General features: G+C 41.1%; 1 pseudogene; it reads left to right on the top strand.

The window, feature by feature from the left end:
• The first annotated feature begins 340 nt into the window (after positions 1-340).
• On the top strand, positions 341-2,804 carry LOC117018521 (zinc finger protein DZIP1-like; annotated as a pseudogene).
• The last annotated feature ends 15,393 nt before the right edge of the window (positions 2,805-18,197 follow it).

The following is an 18,197-nucleotide window of genomic DNA, read 5'->3' as shown; positions in this document are numbered from 1 at the left end:
CTGAGTAATGTCTGGCTTTTGCTCAGCTCATTGATCTCTGTGGTAGCCACAGGCAGCCCTCCCTCACAAGCCGAAGAATGAGAGACATGAGGTTAAAAACAGAATACAGCTGCTGCACAAGTTTGTAAGGGTCCTGGGTGCACGCTGACCACGTGGGGTGGGGGTGGAGGGCTGGCACGCCCTTTGTTTCTGCTCCGAACCCCACCCCACGCCGCCATAGCAACGGCCTGGATGCCCAAACCTTAACGCCACCGCTGCAGCTGCCTCCAGGGACCCGGCCTTCGGCCACTCCAGAGGGACGGGGAGACGGTGGTCTGGGTAGACGACACCGCCCCCTCCGATGCCGGCAGAGGTGGCCGATTTGCTTCCAAGCATGCCCTTCCAGAAGCATGTCTACTATGGGCTGCCCAGCGGCCTGGAGGGTCCTGACGCGCCCACAGCGTCCACAGCGGGCCCGGTCACCATGGCCTGCGTCCCTTTCCCCTCCCCCGGGGTCCCAGCAAGGCATCGGGTCACCTGCCCTTCTTCTAGTTCATGCTGCGTCTGGAGAGTATGAACTGGCGCGGCTGAGCGCCATCGCCGTGAACAAGGTGGCGGGGCGTGGACGTGCTCACGCTGCAGGAGAACGTCATGAATGTCACCTGTAAGCTAGAGGGCGAGGAGCGCCCGCACTGCCAGGCGGGGTGGGCCCTGAGCTGCTGAAGCTCGTCGATCGAGCAGCTCACCACCTGGTACCTGTGGGCTGGCAGGAGGTCCTCACCTCGCAGCTGCACAACCTGGAGAAGCACCTGAGCCAGGTGGGCTGCCCACAGAGCGGAAAGCTCCTCACCAAGCAGCCGGGGAGGGCAGGTTACTCAGGAAGGGTGTAAACGCAGGAAGAAGATGATCTCCACCCCACAGACGATGATGGACAGGAGCCAGCTATTACCAAAGCCATTTCTGTGACAAAGCCTTTTTGAACCACGGTTTTCTATACTTATAGTCAGCGCCGCCACCATGCAGGTTCTCACACTGAGTGTAAGAAACAGGCGCAGACTGATAAGCTCCAGAATGAGATTTAGGTGTTGAAGGAGCCGCTGCAGCTTCCCAAGTCTCAGTTAGAGGCGGCATGGCACGCTGTGCAGTCACATTCTCTAAGGGATATGAAATGCAGAATGCAAAAGAGGAAGAATTTCTGAAGGTGATAGATGGAAGGAAGAAGAAAAGCAGAAACTAGTCGATGAAATGGAAATAGTCAAGGAAACGTTTATGAAGGAGTTTAAAGAATTAACTTCGAAGAATTCGGCATTCGAGTATCAATTGTCAGAAATCCAGAAGTCCCACACAGGCACACTGAAAGATGCACGTGAGTTGAAAGAACATTCTCAGTATTCCCAGGATTTCCAAAATGTGATGCAAGTTCTTGACAGTCAGGAAAGCTCAAGTTCAAAAACACAAGAAAGAGAAGGGTCGGCTCCTACCACATACAGAGAAACTTCGAACCTCCATGATCGACGATCTAAATGCATGTAATGTTTTCTCCAAGAAAAGGACAGAAGAGCGAAGGCAGAGACTCCAGGAACAGAATGAACTGACTGTGACTCAGAGACAACAGACTGAAGAGTTTACCAGTCAACCGTTAAACAGTGTCATTAAACCCAAAGGGAACCCGTTAACCTGGCCAACTTGGGAATTGAAGCCACCTGCCTCGTTGTGCCTATGAATGCCCCAGCCCCACAGACTTTGGATGTCAAGTCAAGTCTAACAATGGCACAGGGAAGGGAAAATGAACAGAAATTAAATAACAACAAGATCCACTTAAGGAAAGCATTGAGAATAACCCCTCTTACTAAGGAAATAAGAACAGTCTTGCAGCAGTCTGGTGGGGAAATTCGAAACCTTGTGGATCAACGCAGATATATGCATTACTCCCCAAATGATCACTCGAATAGAGTGCTAAGAACCATGGAACCAGCAAGACACGATGGAGAAAGGCAAATCCCTAACATTCGGCAAATCTGAGAATTCCTCAAACATCAGCTCAGGTGTAAAATCGAGGAGAGAACATCCTGATTTCAGACAGGTACCATGCTTCTCAAGGGGATACCCTTTCACCTGGAGAAATACCTGAGGCAATACAGCTTCCTCCCAAAGCAAACAACTGATTAGACGAAGACCTGTTCTTACTGATAGGACATCCGTTCCAAAAATTAAGAAAAATATCATAGAAGATCATTTTCGCAGAAAGTCTTCAACTATTACCTGTCCCTTTAGTTCAGAGGAAGAGTTGGGACGATGAGGACCCCACCCAGGCATGCGCATCCCCAGACTTACTTCCTGTCTCGTCATCTAAAGGCAAGAGTAGCTTTGGCCGGAACAGCGTCAAAAGTGACACAGACTGGACTGAGGGAAGTGAAATACAAGACTCCGATATTTCTCCCAAGGCCGCAGGAACCCCCATTAAAACATTAACTGAAAAATTGGAAAAGACGGTTTCAAACCACAGAAATGTGAGAAAGCCAGTTGGTGGGTGTAATGTTGCTGAGGCGTTCCTCAAAAGAGAATTAGAGGAAGAACTGAAGTTATGGTCACTGGGACATATATATATCATCGTGAGAGGAAGGAAAATCTTTGGAGGGAAAAAACTGGCAAAGAGCAGCAAGAATCTCCAGCTGTGAAAAATGAATCAAATTCTACTCAGGTGCCAAGGGCCTGGGGTGCATCAAATCTTAAAGGGCCAAAGGAGAAGGCCTTCCATGTGAATCAAGCACACGGAGGAGCAGCTTAGTAACTGTGACTGACGGAGTGACTCTTCAGATGTGTAACTGGAGTCCCACATGTCAGAACCCCAGATGCCAACAGGATTTCAGTATCACAGTTCTTCAGTCATCTGCCAGCGCGATTCGACTGCCCCTGCCTTAATAGTATTTCCCAGAATAACAAAGAAGCTGATTCAAAGAACAAGGGTCTTTTTAATGGCACCTAATAAAGTTTTGAGAAAAATGAAATTGTCAACAGTATTTGGAAGCATATAAAGGTGCTTCAGACTTCTGCTGCTTACAAATAACCCACCATTAAAGGCATAAATAGTTTTTTCTTCAGAACGGTACTCTGTGTTGAAGTGTATTTTTTTCAATTGATTTTTAAGTGAATTTTTAAAAATTATAGGTTTTAGTTTGAATTAAAACTTTTGTAATATCTTCCCTATGTATGTTTTCACATTGGAAGTGTTTCATTATAAAGTTAATATAAAACTTGTATTAAAAAATGCCTCAAAACTAATTTAGTTCTATTCTTAACAATGACATTGTCAATGGTCAGAAAGTTCATATAAACTGTTTTTGCATTAAAGAAATTCAACTAGAAAAAGATAAGCAGACCAATATGAAAATAGGCAAATGATTTAACGAGACGATTCATGAAAGAAAAATATATGAAAATAATATGAAAACGGGATCATGTCATTAATTATCAAAGAAATACAAGTTGAAATGAGAATCTATATTTACACATCAATTTGACAAAAGTCTGGGGGGGAAAGATAATTGTCAATATTGACCTGGGTGTAAGGAAATGGGGTGCCTTTACAGTCTTTTCTGGTAGGATCAGAAATTTGTACAGCTTTTGTCGGGGGGGCGCGGGAGTTTACAGTGTCAAATGCCTTATAAATGTTCAAAATTATTTCAGTGGCTTATCCAAAAAGTATCAGAGATGTACATAAAGATTTATATATATTCTACAGGTCATTATTTAACATAGTGAAAAGTGGGGGAAACTTCAGGAACAGAGAATTAGTTCAATTTTGGTATACCCATATAATACTGTGGAGCTATGGAAATCTAATTTTCGTAAAACATTTAAGGACAGAAAAATGCTCATGAGAGAATGTTGGCTGGAAGGGGCACAGAGAGGGAAAAAGTACTTAAATTGATTCACAGTCTCTATCTCTAGGTAGTGGGAGTGACCATGATGTTATTTTCCTCATCTGATGTTTCCTTCCAATAAATATGTGTTTATAATTGAAAAGAAAGCACCCTCGTTTTCAGAAAGAGTTCTTTATGCAGACACAGTGACACAAAAGGATCGGAGGGCCAGCTGCCATTCCTGCTCCACTGCAACGGAGCTTCCGGTGGACCTGGGATCAGGCAGAGATCCTGGCAGCGTTCTGATGCCAGTGACCTCTCCACAAAGCCAGGAAAGGAAACTCTAGACTGGGGAGCTCTCCTCCTTTCATGTTCTTAGAGCATTGCTGTGTGAACCATCCACTTTGTCCCAATGCTCCCTTGTGTTAAAAAGCACAGCGGAGGAGAAGGTTGAAGGTGATCTGGCTCAAGCTCAAAGCGCTGAAGCTGAGATGAGTGAGCCCAGAGAGCCTGACTCAGAGTTTAAATCAGCTTTTGTGGGGATGCAAGGGAACGGTGAGGCAGAGGCTCCTTCAAGGTGGGAGACCACAGGTCACCTGAAGGTACTGACACAGGGGACTTAAGAATGCAGTGGACAGCAGACAGCGTTACGTCACTTAGGAGGCAATGTGGTGACCAGGTTATCATGAAGTCGCTTCCACCACCAGGGTCTCTACTCACAACTCTAACACTTGATCATGACAGTGACTCAACGTGACTTTTCTAATCATTTTTCTCTAGTCCTCTTCTTCCTGCTGATTTCTACATGTCCTCGTTCCTACCGCTCTTTGCCTTCCCCTGTCTTTCTAGGCATCGTCCAGCACACTACAAATGGTTGTGTTCCTTCTATCGGCCACATTTACCCTCCTCACCTGCTCTGAAAAGGTCTGACAGGTTCAGGACGTGAGGTCACCACGTGGACGCCCCTTCTTTGTCTTATGAATGGTGCCAGCCGTTGTTAGGCCAGGAGGGCATTTGGTATACAGTGTTGACCAATGCATTAGAACGTCCTCAGAAAGGGGCTGAGGCCCACAGGTCCTGAGGTTCTAACAAGGGGTTCTCCCAAGAGTATCTGCACAACACAAGGTGCAGATTCCTTGTCTGACCTTTCCAATACAAGAGCCAACCTGTTCCCACTCAACTCTGTTCCTTTTCACTTACTTGTACTGGAAATGCAGAGCCAAGGGGGTGAACAGCTCCTTGCATTTACTGACATGAGCAATATACTGGCAAACTTCAACAGTCAGCTGTTCCTGGTGTGGTGAACGGTGTCTGTCAACTTGGCTCGGCCAAGGTTCCCAGATATTTTGGTTCAGATGTGGCTGTGAAGGTGTTTTGTTCAGATGACATGACTGTTTAAATCAGTAGGCTTTCAGAAAAGCAGATTCCCCTCCATAAGGTGGGTGGCCTCATTCAATCAGTTGAAGAACTTAAATACAAACAGACTGAGGGCACCCAAAGTCTGTGCCCTCCCCACCCCCCCCGCCCCAAGCCCATCCCTCTCTTTCTGTTTTTCAGGAACACCTAACACAGTTGGTCACAAATTATTTGGGACCCTGCTAACAATTATTCTTGACTCCATGATTATGCATCAGTGAATTAATAACTTTTCCCAAAGTCACCTAGTTTGTTAGTAGCAAAATCAAAATCAGATCTCCTGAGTCCCAGCTCAGAGTTCTCTCTTGTGCATCATAATCAAATCAATTGGTAATTCCACTTACAGCGCAGCTCTGTGCCACATGTTCCTGAACCAAGATTATTCAGGGTCTTAGAGTCTGTTTGGGGTGACAAGGCCGACACAATGAAATAATCAGGGAATGACAAAATCAAATTAAATCAAATTCGAAAAGCAAGAGCTATGCTTTCCAGTTCAGGAGCTGGTAATCACATGTGACTGTATAAGTTTAAACTATTAAAATTACATAAAATTAAAAGTTCAGTTCCTTAGTTTCACTAATCACATTTCAAGTGCTCAACAGGCATGGTGGCTGGGACTGCCATTATTATACAGCATAGACAAAGAACATTTCCATCACCTCAGACAATTCTGTTGGAGACTAAAAGTCCAATGTGAATTCAGAGACGAGACAAACCAACCCATATTGAAAGTGTCCTGAGCATAAGCATCTATGCTTCTTAAATTTCTCTGGAAGCCCTGCACTGCTTTCTGAATTTAGTGCAAAATCCTTATCAGGGTAACGGAATCTGTTTAAAACACCATCCCCTGTCACATTTCACTCACAAACTCCACTGCCACGCCACTTTTCCCTGGATAGACCATTCTTAGGGTTAACCTTTACTTTCAGCACAAAGCCATCGTGAGGTAGTCAGTCAAACGTGATGGAGAGAAAACATGTATTTGTCTCCTCTCCCTCCCCAATCCTACTTCAGTGACAGCAAAAGAGTTTTTTTAAAAAATGAATGAATGAATGAATGAATAAACGAACAAACCAAAGGTATACATGGACAAGGAATAAAGGTCAACACACTTACCCACTTATGGAGGATGGAAGTGATAACTGCAAGTGGTAACTGAGTTAGCATTTAGGTAGCAAAGGTGATACCTCGGCCTGAGGAGGCAGCATGTGGAAGCCGGCAGGAAGCAAGCTGGCAGGAGACATAGAAACCTGGAAAAGTCAGGAATGGAAGCAGCAGGTCAAGGAGAAGGCATGGGCACTTGGTGGGCATGAGAACTAGGAGACTAGACTAATGTCTTTGCAGGGACCGTTCTCCAGTCCCCATTCCTCACTGTGTAAAGCCAGCCTAACACCCCTCCCATACCATACAGCTTACAAGTGATCCAAGACTCTGCTGGGAGAGGGGTAACCCTTCGTAGTGAACTCAGAAACAGTAGTATGGTCACAGGGTAATGTCCTGAACACTGCGTTGGCACCAGACTCATAGAAGAAATACAAAATGCAGTCCCTGCTCTCAAAAATCTTTCAGTCAGTATCAGGTGACATGCGACAATACTGCATTAACAGCTATACTATTCCTTTTTGCCCTCTGTTGGGTATGTGAGCCCTGTGAATTTCAGAGGCATTCAGGAACAAAGGACTCTGGGAAACTGAAGTTGCTGGGGAAAGGGTGGAGACAAAGAGTGACTGCATTTTGAGGATGGTAAGATTTGGACAAAACAATTACATCTATTAATTACTTCTAAGGAATCAGAATTCTTCAATGATACCTTTAAAATGTATCTGCAGGCTCAAGCAGTCAGAATGAGCAGTCTGTGTCACATGAGGGCTGCATTTACTAAATTCATTCCAAACCTTGCTTCAAATCTTGCACTCCATTTGGGGAACTTTCCAAATCAATAAACTCTTAAAACTTTGTGATATTGTCCTCATTGCTGAGAATGATTTTGCTTTGCATATAGTCAGTAACTCTCTGTACTAAAACCCGGAGCTACATGTGACAGTTAAACCAGGGCAAGAGGATGAGGGATAGAAATGGAACTATTCACACTCAAAAGGACACCAGGAGGTGTCAGTACAGAAACCTGCAACAACTCTCCCCACTTACGACCAATTACCTTACCTACAGGGCAAGATAAATAATTCCAAATGGTCTCATATCATGGCAAAACATGTCTGAAAAAATACCTTGATTGTTTTTGTTTGATTGGGCTGGGTTTTTATCATTATTTATTTATTTATTTTAATTTATTGGGGTGACAATTGTTAGTAAAATTACATAGATTTCAGGTGTGCAATTCTGTATCACATCATCCATAAATCACACTGTGTGTTCACCACCCCGAGTCAGCTCCCCTTCCATCACCATACATTTGATCCCCCTCACCCTCATCTCCCACCCCCCAACCCCCTTACCCTCTGGTAACCACTAAATTACGTTCCCCAGATTAATTTTCAAACCCCGTGGCCATCCTGTGGTCACCAACTGCCCTCCAATCCCCTCACCCTCCCCCCCACCTCCCACCCCTCCCACCCATCCAGCAACCCTCAGTTTTTCCTCTTTGTCTCCAAAACTGTTTCTGATTAGTTCATTCACTTATTCTTTTCTTTAGAATCCGCAAATAAGTGAGATCATATGGTACTTATCTTTCTCTGTCTGACTTATTTCGCTTAACATAATGTTCTCTAGGTCCATCCATGTTGTTGCAAATGGTAAGATTTCTTTCTTCTTTATGGCTGCGTAATACTCCATTGTATAATGTACCACAGTTTCTTAATCCAGTCATCTACCGATGGGCATTTTGGTTGTTTCCATGTCTTAGCTATTGTGTATAGTGCTGCAATAAACATAGGAGTGCATAAAGATTTTTGAATTGAAGTTTTGGGTTTCTCCGGATAGATACCTAGGAGTGGAATTACTGGATCTATCATTATTTTTAATTGTGGTAAAAAGCACTCACGTTATATTTACCATTAATTGTGTCTAAGTATACAGCTCATCAGTGTTAAGTGTATTCACATTGGGCAACAGATCTTTTTCATTTTCCCAAACTGAAACTCTATACCTGTTAAACAACAACTTCCCGGATTCCCCTCCTCTCAGGCCCTGGCAACCAGCATTCTACTTTCCATTTCTATTAATATGAATTTGACCACTTTAGATACCTCATATAAGTGAAATCATACAGTACTTGTCCTTCTGGGGCTGGCTTCTTTGAGTTAGCATAAGGCCCTCCCACTTCCTCCACACTGTCTGCAGTTTCCCTCCTCTTTAAGGCTGCATTATATTCCACTGTATGTTTATACCACATTTGGTTGACCCATTCATTTGTCAATGGACGTTTGGGTTGATTCTGGCTTTGGCAACTGTGAATAATAACGGGTGTACAAATATTTCTTTGAAGCCCTGCTTTGAATTCTTTTGGACACAGATCTAAAAGTGGAAGATCATACGGTAATTCTATTTTTAATTTTTTTTAGAGACCTCCATACTGTTTTCCATAAGGGCTGTGTTGTTTTCTATTCCCGTCAACAGCACACGAGGCTTCCAACCCCTCCATATCCTTGCCAACACTTGTTAATATTTTTTAATGGCAGCCATTCCCACGGGTGCGAGGTGACAGTACACCGAGAGTTTCACTTGCAGTTCTTTAATGATTAATGATGTTGAGCATCTTGTTATATGTTTGCTGGCCACTGTATGTCAATCATCTTCGGAGAACTGTGTATGAAAGTCCTCTGGCCATTTTTTAATCAGATTGTTTTTGCTGTTGTTGAATTATACTTCTCTATATATTGTGGTTCAAATAGCAAGTGTATATTTGGCTTATGTTTGTGCAACCATAGAACCTATCTTTTTGAAATTTTCCCAACTAATAGTGTTTGCAACGAAGAAGATGGCATCTTTCCCACCAGAACCTCAAATCATCAGTAACTCCCACATTGGTTAGGATTAGATTCGACTATACAGAATAGCACAAAAAAATCGTGGCTTAAATAAGATAAAGTTTACTTTTCTCTTATATAAAAGAAATCTAGATGTCTAGAAGTAGGGCTTCTATGTTGCATCGTCATGGGCTGTGAGCCCAGGCTCCTTCTCCGGTTCACCACCTACCTGCCCGCAAGGAGGAAAGAGAGGGAAGAACAAGTCTTGCCCTGCACACACTCCATTGGCCAGAGTTAGTCACGTGATTCTCCATAATAACATGGCAGTACGCACGTCAGTAGTTAAAAAAAATTCAACAAAATGATAAATCCTTAATGCTTTACTGGACAGATGCTGACTAGAATATATGACTATGTTATTAATACCTCTTTCAAATAGTCTTTTTGAAGCTGACTAGCTTTTCCCTTCACTGCTAAATATAAGGAATTATACCTTCTGAGTATAGGGAATTTTTTTCTCAGCAATCACAAGGTAATTTTTAGGATAGGTCTTAGATTGACCTTATATATTAAATAGACTTATACAAAATTTATTTTAACATCTAATTTTGATTACTTTCTAACACTACAACACCTAGATGCAGAAGAAACTAGAAATGTCATCATTCCACTACCCACAGATTCCACTGCTAAGGAAGAAAGGGAAGACAAATATTGGGGGTTAGGCAATAATCTCTTTTATACTCCCCAAATGGCCAGTCTCTTGCTCAAGTTAAAATAAAGGTAATAATACAGTCCTTGTGACGCAATTCATCAGGCATCAGAGGATTTTCAAAATGACACAAATCTCATCATGCTTCTCGTCTGCTTGTAACCTGTCCATGGCTCCCCAACACTCTCTAGAACAAAGGATCATTTTATACACTATCCAAGGCCACCTTCTCTACTTGCCTGCCTTTTCTATTGCCCTGATCTTACATCCACCCTTAGCTCCAACCCCAAAGAACTACATACTTGCAATTTCTCAAAAACACCTACTTTTTACCCCTGAGCCTTGGCATATGCACGATCCCCCGCCCCGAGCCTTTTCCTGCCCCTTGGCTGGGTAACCACCACCTCACCACAGACCTTTGGGTAATATGGCCCCTTTATCATTCGGGTAGATTCCCCAGGCAAAGCAGGTGTAAGACCAAAGACTGAGCTCTAGAAGATTATGAATCATGTCCTCCAGCAGTGGCAGGTGGGGGTAACATGGGGGACGGGGGTGGCTCAGTGCCTTATAATCCTTTACTTGCAATTCCAAAGTCAAAATGATCTGAGGTTTTCCACATCTCAGTTGGCAGCAAACCTGACCTGAAATAACATGAGGCTACTTTTAATCTTTATCCCACTTAGTACAAATATTCATGCATTTCACTGAAGAAACATTAATGTGTTTGATTTCTGGGTTCTGCCTCAGGCCCTGTGGGGGGTGTTATATAAAATCAAAAAAAAAAAAAAAGGCTGAATTATAGCCTCAAAGGCTTTAGCTAAGGGACTGTGGAACTGTGTTTCATTTCTCAACAATGAAAACCGTATTAGCCCCCACTTTCACGTCTGTGGTTGAAAAGAGTGTGTATGTACCTTTCAAAGGAAACAGAAGAAGGGAACTTGTCCAGTGGGGATAGAAAATAAGCCATTTGATGGAATATTCATAGCCACCCTTGACATATGACCTGATACCAACGCCCCCCTGCCCGTACCTTTGACCTTCACCTTTCTCCCCTTAGAGTGAGTTTGCCAGCCAGGGCAATGTAAACGTGTCAAGAGGTGGACCTTATTTCCTGAGATCCTGGGTGCCTTAGGGGCCCATCATCGGCTCCAGCTCTCAGCCTCTGCCACGTCCCCACACCCTGCCCCTGGCTTCTGGCGAGTGTGCTCAGCCAGACATGTGGGTTTGCAACTCCTGTAAAAGCATCGCTTGTCCTCAGACATATGGTCCATATTTATAAAAAGAACCACACCTTTCTACTTATTCAGTTGGCCAGGGAGTTACTTTAGGCATTGCAGACTGCATTAGCAGTGCTCCATTAAATTCATGGAATTATGTGATAACTGTATTCAAGGGAACCTTTACACAATTTAAAACATCACTGTGATTTCAGTACAGGCCCTGGAAGCAGAGAATCCTTTTTATAGGTTTACCCATGCTCAGAAGCTGGTGTACATTTTCTTGAACCTCTCAGTACTTGACCAAAGCAAAACAGATTAACTCATTATTAAGCTGTCCCTGCAAGACAATTATAAGATTAAATTAGAGCTCTAATCATATTTCTTCTGGTTTCTATGATTTCCTATCTGAACAGCGATTCCTAAGCAAATGAGACGTTTCAGATAATAAATTATGATCACGGTTCAAGATCTGCTAATATTTGGGAACAGTTATTCTAATTTATTATTAAGAGCAGCTACTTAAAAAGCCAGAGAAAAAGTTCAGTTCTCCATAGTCCGGGCACAGCGCCCGGGAAATGCGGTGTTGCCCCGAGGGAAGCCGTGGGGTTTTGGAGAAATGTGTGCATTCCTTCATCATGCCTTTACTGAATCTCTACCATGTGTCAGGCACAACATTACACATCGCAAATATAAAGACAGATGAGACACCACCTCATCCCTTGAGACAGGATGGATTTGAGACATTGAAAACAAGAGTAGAAAGAATAAAAAACCTTTAGAACTTGATGATACCATGTCTCAAACTAGACTTCCATTTTCTGTCACAGATAGAGACTGTATCTTACTTCTGTTCTCTTAGTTTCGAGCACAGTTGTGGGCTTACAGACTAGAGTTGGGCTAATTAACTGAAATGGAAAACTGAAAAGATATTAATAAATTTATCATTAAGTGAACTACAGGGCGAGTCCCTAGGGGCAGAGGACTTTTTTTATTTTTCTAACTCATCATCTCACTTCAAACTTACGCTTACCCCACAGAGCTCTCAAAAAAACTACTGAGTGAATGAGCCTGGGTTTTTCTGTTATTTTCCCTAGAGCTAGAACTCTAAAGCCTATCTTGATATATAAGAGGTACTGTGCTAATATGACTGCATTTTTCTCATATGCAGTATGCTGGGTTACCATGGTGATTATAACTTATCACTGCTTTCCAGTTATATTTTTCTAGTTGCAATATAACTAGAACTACTTCTGTGTGCCATCCGTGGAAAACAGCTGGGAATACCATTGTCACAGGTTCCCAATCAAATCCCCGTGCCATTGAAAAATCAAGAAATAACATTTTAAATTGTGATATCGTGTCCTTATAATGGAATCTTATATTGCCCTTTTCATCACCAATGCTAGTTTCCATCTGTTATTTCAAGTATATGGAAATGAGTCCAGAAAAATAAAACAAATTATACCATTTGACATAAGGAGAAAAACTCTTCTTCTAGTGCACCTTCGATCATTAGTGTGATTTTTAAAACCCCGAAATAAGCACAAGTTGGGTTGACAGTATGTGAGGAAGGGTATTATCTCATAAAACGGAACAAATACAATATGTATTCTCTTGGAATTGTAGCCGAGATGTCATGCTGTTAAGATAAATGCATCCAGATTTGCAGACCTCAGAAGGAAAAGCAATTTCCTCTGTGGTCATTTGTGGCCACTGTTTAGAGTGAACCACTCATTTTTCTACAGTTAAAAATAAGGAAAATAATTTCAAAGCAAAATAACAACTTCGAAGTTCATTTTCCTGGTTATAAAATCAGACTATCTAAATTTGCTTTCAATATTACCTTTTTAGGGTATTTTCCCAGCTTCAGTATAGAAAACAGTTTTAAGGTTTAAAGAAGTACAATCGAAAATAAGCAAGAGGAGGGATGAAACCACGAAAGGAATAGGGAAAATGAGATGCAGAGATAAGGGGGGAAGGAAATAAAAGAGCGAGGAGCGGAGAAAATCATAGCTGACATCACTCAGCTTATTGCCTTCCATGAATAGTGGTCTTTGGTTAATATTTGTGGCTCAGTTGCTTCAACACAATCAGGGCTCAGTGTAACTTCTAACTTCTGTGATGTAAATGCACTGCCAAACCTTTCCGCAGCCCCTCTTTGCCTAGCGCAGGATCACAGAGCTACATGATTTACATTTCAGTTCCCTGGGGAAGAGACTTTCCATTCGATGCTGCAGTTTCCAGAAAAAGTAATAAGAGCTAACATTTATATAACTCCTACTGTGTGTAAACCCTTCTCTAAGTACTTTACATATATTGTGTCGGTTAATCCTAAAAACAAAGTGATTATATCACCACCGTCCCCACTTTACAGATGAGGAAAACAAGGCACAGAGAAACCACAATGAGAAGTCATTAAGTAGCAGAATTGGGGTCTTTCTCCAGTATTCTCGCTCTGAACCACGCTGCTACATGCCTCATGAGGAGGCTTGTCCAATGGGCATCCCCCAGGTTCTGGCCCCAATGTTCAACATCAAATTACAGAATATAAATATAATAAAGAAACATAATAGAAATTGAAAAGGTTTGAAAACCAAAATTGATAGTGGCAATTTGGTTTACATTCACTTAAAATTTTCCAAAACGAATTGGCTTTGTACAGCACAATGCTCTGACAATGCATCTCTCCTCGACCATGAAGGAAATGTAGGGGTACACCAGAATATAAATATTTAGGAGCACAGCTGAGGAGAACACTCAGATAGCTAATCAGAGGTGTGTTTTCTGAAGGTTCCTACTTCTCTAGGATCTGCAGAATATTTGTGTCTTGAATACTCTTAACTAAATGCAGCTATAATAAATATAACCTGTAGTAATCACAAGACATAACAAACAGTTTTCAAACCAGAGAGAAACACTTTTAAGCAATTGTAAAAGAACTAACTGAAAAGCTAAACACCTAGAAAGGATCGATGGTAGGTAGACCCCAGACAGATGTGCATTTCAGTATTCAATAACCAATATATCAGCTATTTACTATGTGTATGGCACTGCTAGAAAGTGGGGAGTGGGGAGACACAAAAGTCAGAGGCTTCAAGGAGTTCATATCCAAAAATGCAGGAGAAGTAATGTATTTTCTAACATTTTGTGCTCCTCGTAAACATACATTCCCCTTTGAAAAAAATTAAATTCGGACTTTTAATATTTGGCAACTTAACTGGAATTTAGACGGGACTGGTGGGACAGCCATTATCAACAACTGAGGTCTCTGCTTGTCCCTTGGGTTCCCATAAAAAACAAAACTCATTACAGTAACAAGGAATGGGGGCGACTTCATTCAAACTTTATTCAAATTGCCCTCTTTGATCTTTCTCTCTAAGGTCCTACAGACTTACAGTTTGTATCCTACAATTCATCTCTCAGTTATGTGTCATATTACATTACCTCTTTGTTAATCTTTTTTCCCCAAAATTAATGTTAAATTCTCTGGTTGTGGAGACCATTTCTTTTATTTCTGTAATATTTATAGAACCATGGCCCCTGTACTTCATTCCCCAAAGGTGTTAAAGTCTACACACACACACACATACACACACACATGCACACGCACATATAGTTGCATAGTAACCCATGCATACACACATCTACGTATGTTTTTATAGCTATTTGTATATATACAAGGTTGGACAATTAAGTTCGCGAACTCATCCTAGAAAAAGTGCTACATGCCTCATTGCTGGATATCACTATGGTCACCTTTGAAGTACTCCCCTTGGGAAGCTATGCACTGACGCCAGCGCCTGGTCCACCCTTCAAAGCAATATTGGAACTCTTTTTCTGGAATGGCCATCAGAGCTGTCGTTGTATTACCCTTGATGTTCTGAATGTCAGCAAAACGTCTTCCTTTCAATATTTCCTTTATCTTTGGGTAAAGAAAGAAGTCATTTGGGCCAGATTAGGTGAGTAGGGAAGGTGTTCCAATACAGTTATTTGTTTACTGGCTAAAAACTCCCTCACAGACAGTGCCGTGTGAGCTGGTGCACTGTCATGATGCAAGAGCCATGAATTATTGGTCAAAAGTTCGGGTTGTCTTTTTCACGCAGCCTTTTCAGCACTTCCAGATAGTAAACTTGGTGAACTGTGTGTCCAGTTGGTACAAATTCATAATAAATAATCCCTCTGATATCAGAAAATGTTAGCAACATCGCCGCAACAAGTTCGCGAACTTAATTGTCAGACCTCGTATATTAACTTTGACTTTATAGTGGTAACTCCAATTTTAATCCAGCCTTTTCACTTTCCTTAATTGTAAATGATTTCTACAATAGTAAAAAGCCTGCCTCGATTTACAATATATTCACTTATTTGTCCAATCTTTGTACGACCATGAAGTAGTTACAGAAATACTAACCAAAACCCCTGTAAGAAACAGATTTCCTAACTAAAGTACAGTATTTGTGTAGTTATTTCCTTCATTAGCCTTACAATATCCAGTCACAGCACTCTTTCCTAAAGTTACACAGGCTAGTTCTTTCTTCCCCATCCCCTTCAATGTGGTTGTTATTTACTTGTAATAAAATTAGGCTTATTAGCCACTATTTGCATGTGGGTTTCCCCCACATCCTGGTTGCTTTTAATTATTTATTTATGGGGGGCAGGGGGCTAGATGAAACAATACTACCATGTTTCCCCCAAAATAAGACCTAGCCAGACAATTAGCTCTAAAGCATCTTTTGGAGAGAAAATTAACATAAGACCCGGTCTTATTTTACCATAGTATAAGACCGAGTCTTATATAAGACCAGGTCTCATATAATGTAACATAAGACTGGATCTTATATAACATGAGACCGGGGAAATATGGCATGATTCTCAGAGTCAAAACCACACAGAAAGGTATCCTCTGATTGGTGCCAGAACCTCTCTATCCCTACTAAGCCAACCCACATCCCCTTCACATTCAACTGATTGGATGAGGCCCACCACATTATGGAGAGTAATCTGCTTTATTCAAAATCTACTGATTTATATGTTAATCTCATAAAAAATGTATTTTCACAGCAACATCTACACTAGTGCTTAATTATCTGTGTACTGTGACCCAGCCAAGTATTAATAAAATTAAATATAAAATTTAACATTTTGCCAAGTAAATGAAGAGATTCTCCTGTTTCTCTTAAAACTTTTGTGATTTTTAGCTTTTATATTGAGACACACAATCTATCTCAAAACAATTTTTGCGTATGGTGAGAGACAAGAGTTGAGGTACATTTTTTTTAAACATGGTCATCCAGATATTCCAGTACCATTTGTCAAAAGCACTTTCCTTTCCCATTGGGATTACTCTGGCTCCTTTGTCAGAATGCTGACGACCATGTACATGACAATATTTATTGGTTCTCTATTCTGTTCTTTGATCTAGTTGACATGTTGTTTTTACACTTTTTCATCTGCTCTGTGTTCATGTGCCTTGTGATTTAGTACACACGTAATTCAATGCAATAGGTTGTGATTGGGTTGCATAAAATATTTTGAAAAAGTAATCTGCTCTCTGTCAATATAAATATATACATATGTGTGTGTGTATATATATATATATGTACTTTAAAAAGTTACACAGAGGGACTTAGTATCCCTAAATACATATATAATCATGTTATATAAAAGAAGTACAAATTCCATTAGTCATATTTTGTTCATTGTTAATAATTCTAAAGAATGTGGGAAAAATGATATTCTTATAATGTATTCGATTTTAAGTTTCTCATGATAGAGCTGCAGTCTCTTTCAATAAGTTGGTTTCAAAGCACAGCCTATGTAGTAGTCAGCTCTGTTGATCAGAACATGGGGCCGATAAAAATTGTTTCAGACCTCCTCTCCTCATCACATCACCAGTTAGCTTCTTTAGAGAAAATCCCTAATCCATATTAAAAGCTGAATGCCAAAACATGCTATAAATCTTGAACGTGCATTATTCCGAGGTGAAAGAAGATGGATAAATACGAACATTTACCAAAAACACTATAAACACACACTGAGGTGGTGGTGGTTGGCCCAATATTCATGTTTATATATAAATTATCTTCGTTCACTTTGTAGAGAAATGTAGAAAGGAGGATGTTTGTCTTTCTATTTCGCAATTAAAAATAGTGTGCCAGCTCTAAGTTATTACGCTGAACTAAAGCAAAATGTTTCCCAGGGTCGCTGCTTTTAATTTATTCTCTTGGAAAATCCCTTGTATGTGAAACCAATACACTTAACAACATGAGTTTTACATATTTTCAATGATGCCTTGATTAGAAAATGCCTAGTTTGGTTAAGTGGCAGGAAAACAATGACAAATCTCACTGACAGTTGAGACTAATGCTCACCGCCGTTGATTCGTAAAAGGAGAAAGTAATGCCTGGCTTCTGAGAAGGGGTGCATCTTTATGTACAGAATTTTTTGCAACTGTAATTTCACAAATGAAGAATTTAGGCTTAAAAACTCAGCATCAAAGTTTCCATGGCAACATTTCCTTAGTCTCCTGGTGTGTCACATGTCTATAATCATTTTTCATTACATGGTCTAGCTGACTACAGGATATGTTCACAGCATTTCAAATCAAACTGGGTTATAATTTAAAGCTGGGGGGAGGAAATACTTTATTCTTATTCACCTTTAACTTTAGAAAAAGCAATGACAGGAAGGGACATAGTTTTTCATGTTTATTTACCACTTAAATCTCTATGGTGAGTAATTAATACAGAGCAATAATGTAGTAATTAATGATAACTGGATTAAGAATTTGGGGGGAGGGATTATGGAGATTTTAGGACTTTAGTGACACGTGTCAATCTCTTTTCTCTTGTCAATGACTCGAAGAACATAATCGGGGTGCGGACACGAGTATCAGCCTAAAGGATGCTGAGTCGAATCGAAGTACAGATTCGTGAGGAACAGTGGGCCTTACAGGTTACCTGTTTCAAAGGAAACATTGACCAAGAAGGAAAACTATAGATTTTATTTTTTAAGGCTCCCACAACGGAACCTGTATCACAGTGTAGGTTCTAACCATCTTATATTTTAGGTAAATATTACT

The sequence above is a fragment of the Rhinolophus ferrumequinum genome, chromosome 27 (assembly GCF_004115265.2).
Source record: "Rhinolophus ferrumequinum isolate MPI-CBG mRhiFer1 chromosome 27, mRhiFer1_v1.p, whole genome shotgun sequence".
Taxonomy (NCBI): domain Eukaryota; kingdom Metazoa; phylum Chordata; class Mammalia; order Chiroptera; family Rhinolophidae; genus Rhinolophus; species Rhinolophus ferrumequinum.
The sequence above is the reverse complement of the archived record's forward strand: the minus strand, read 5'-3'. Positions and strand labels throughout refer to the sequence as shown.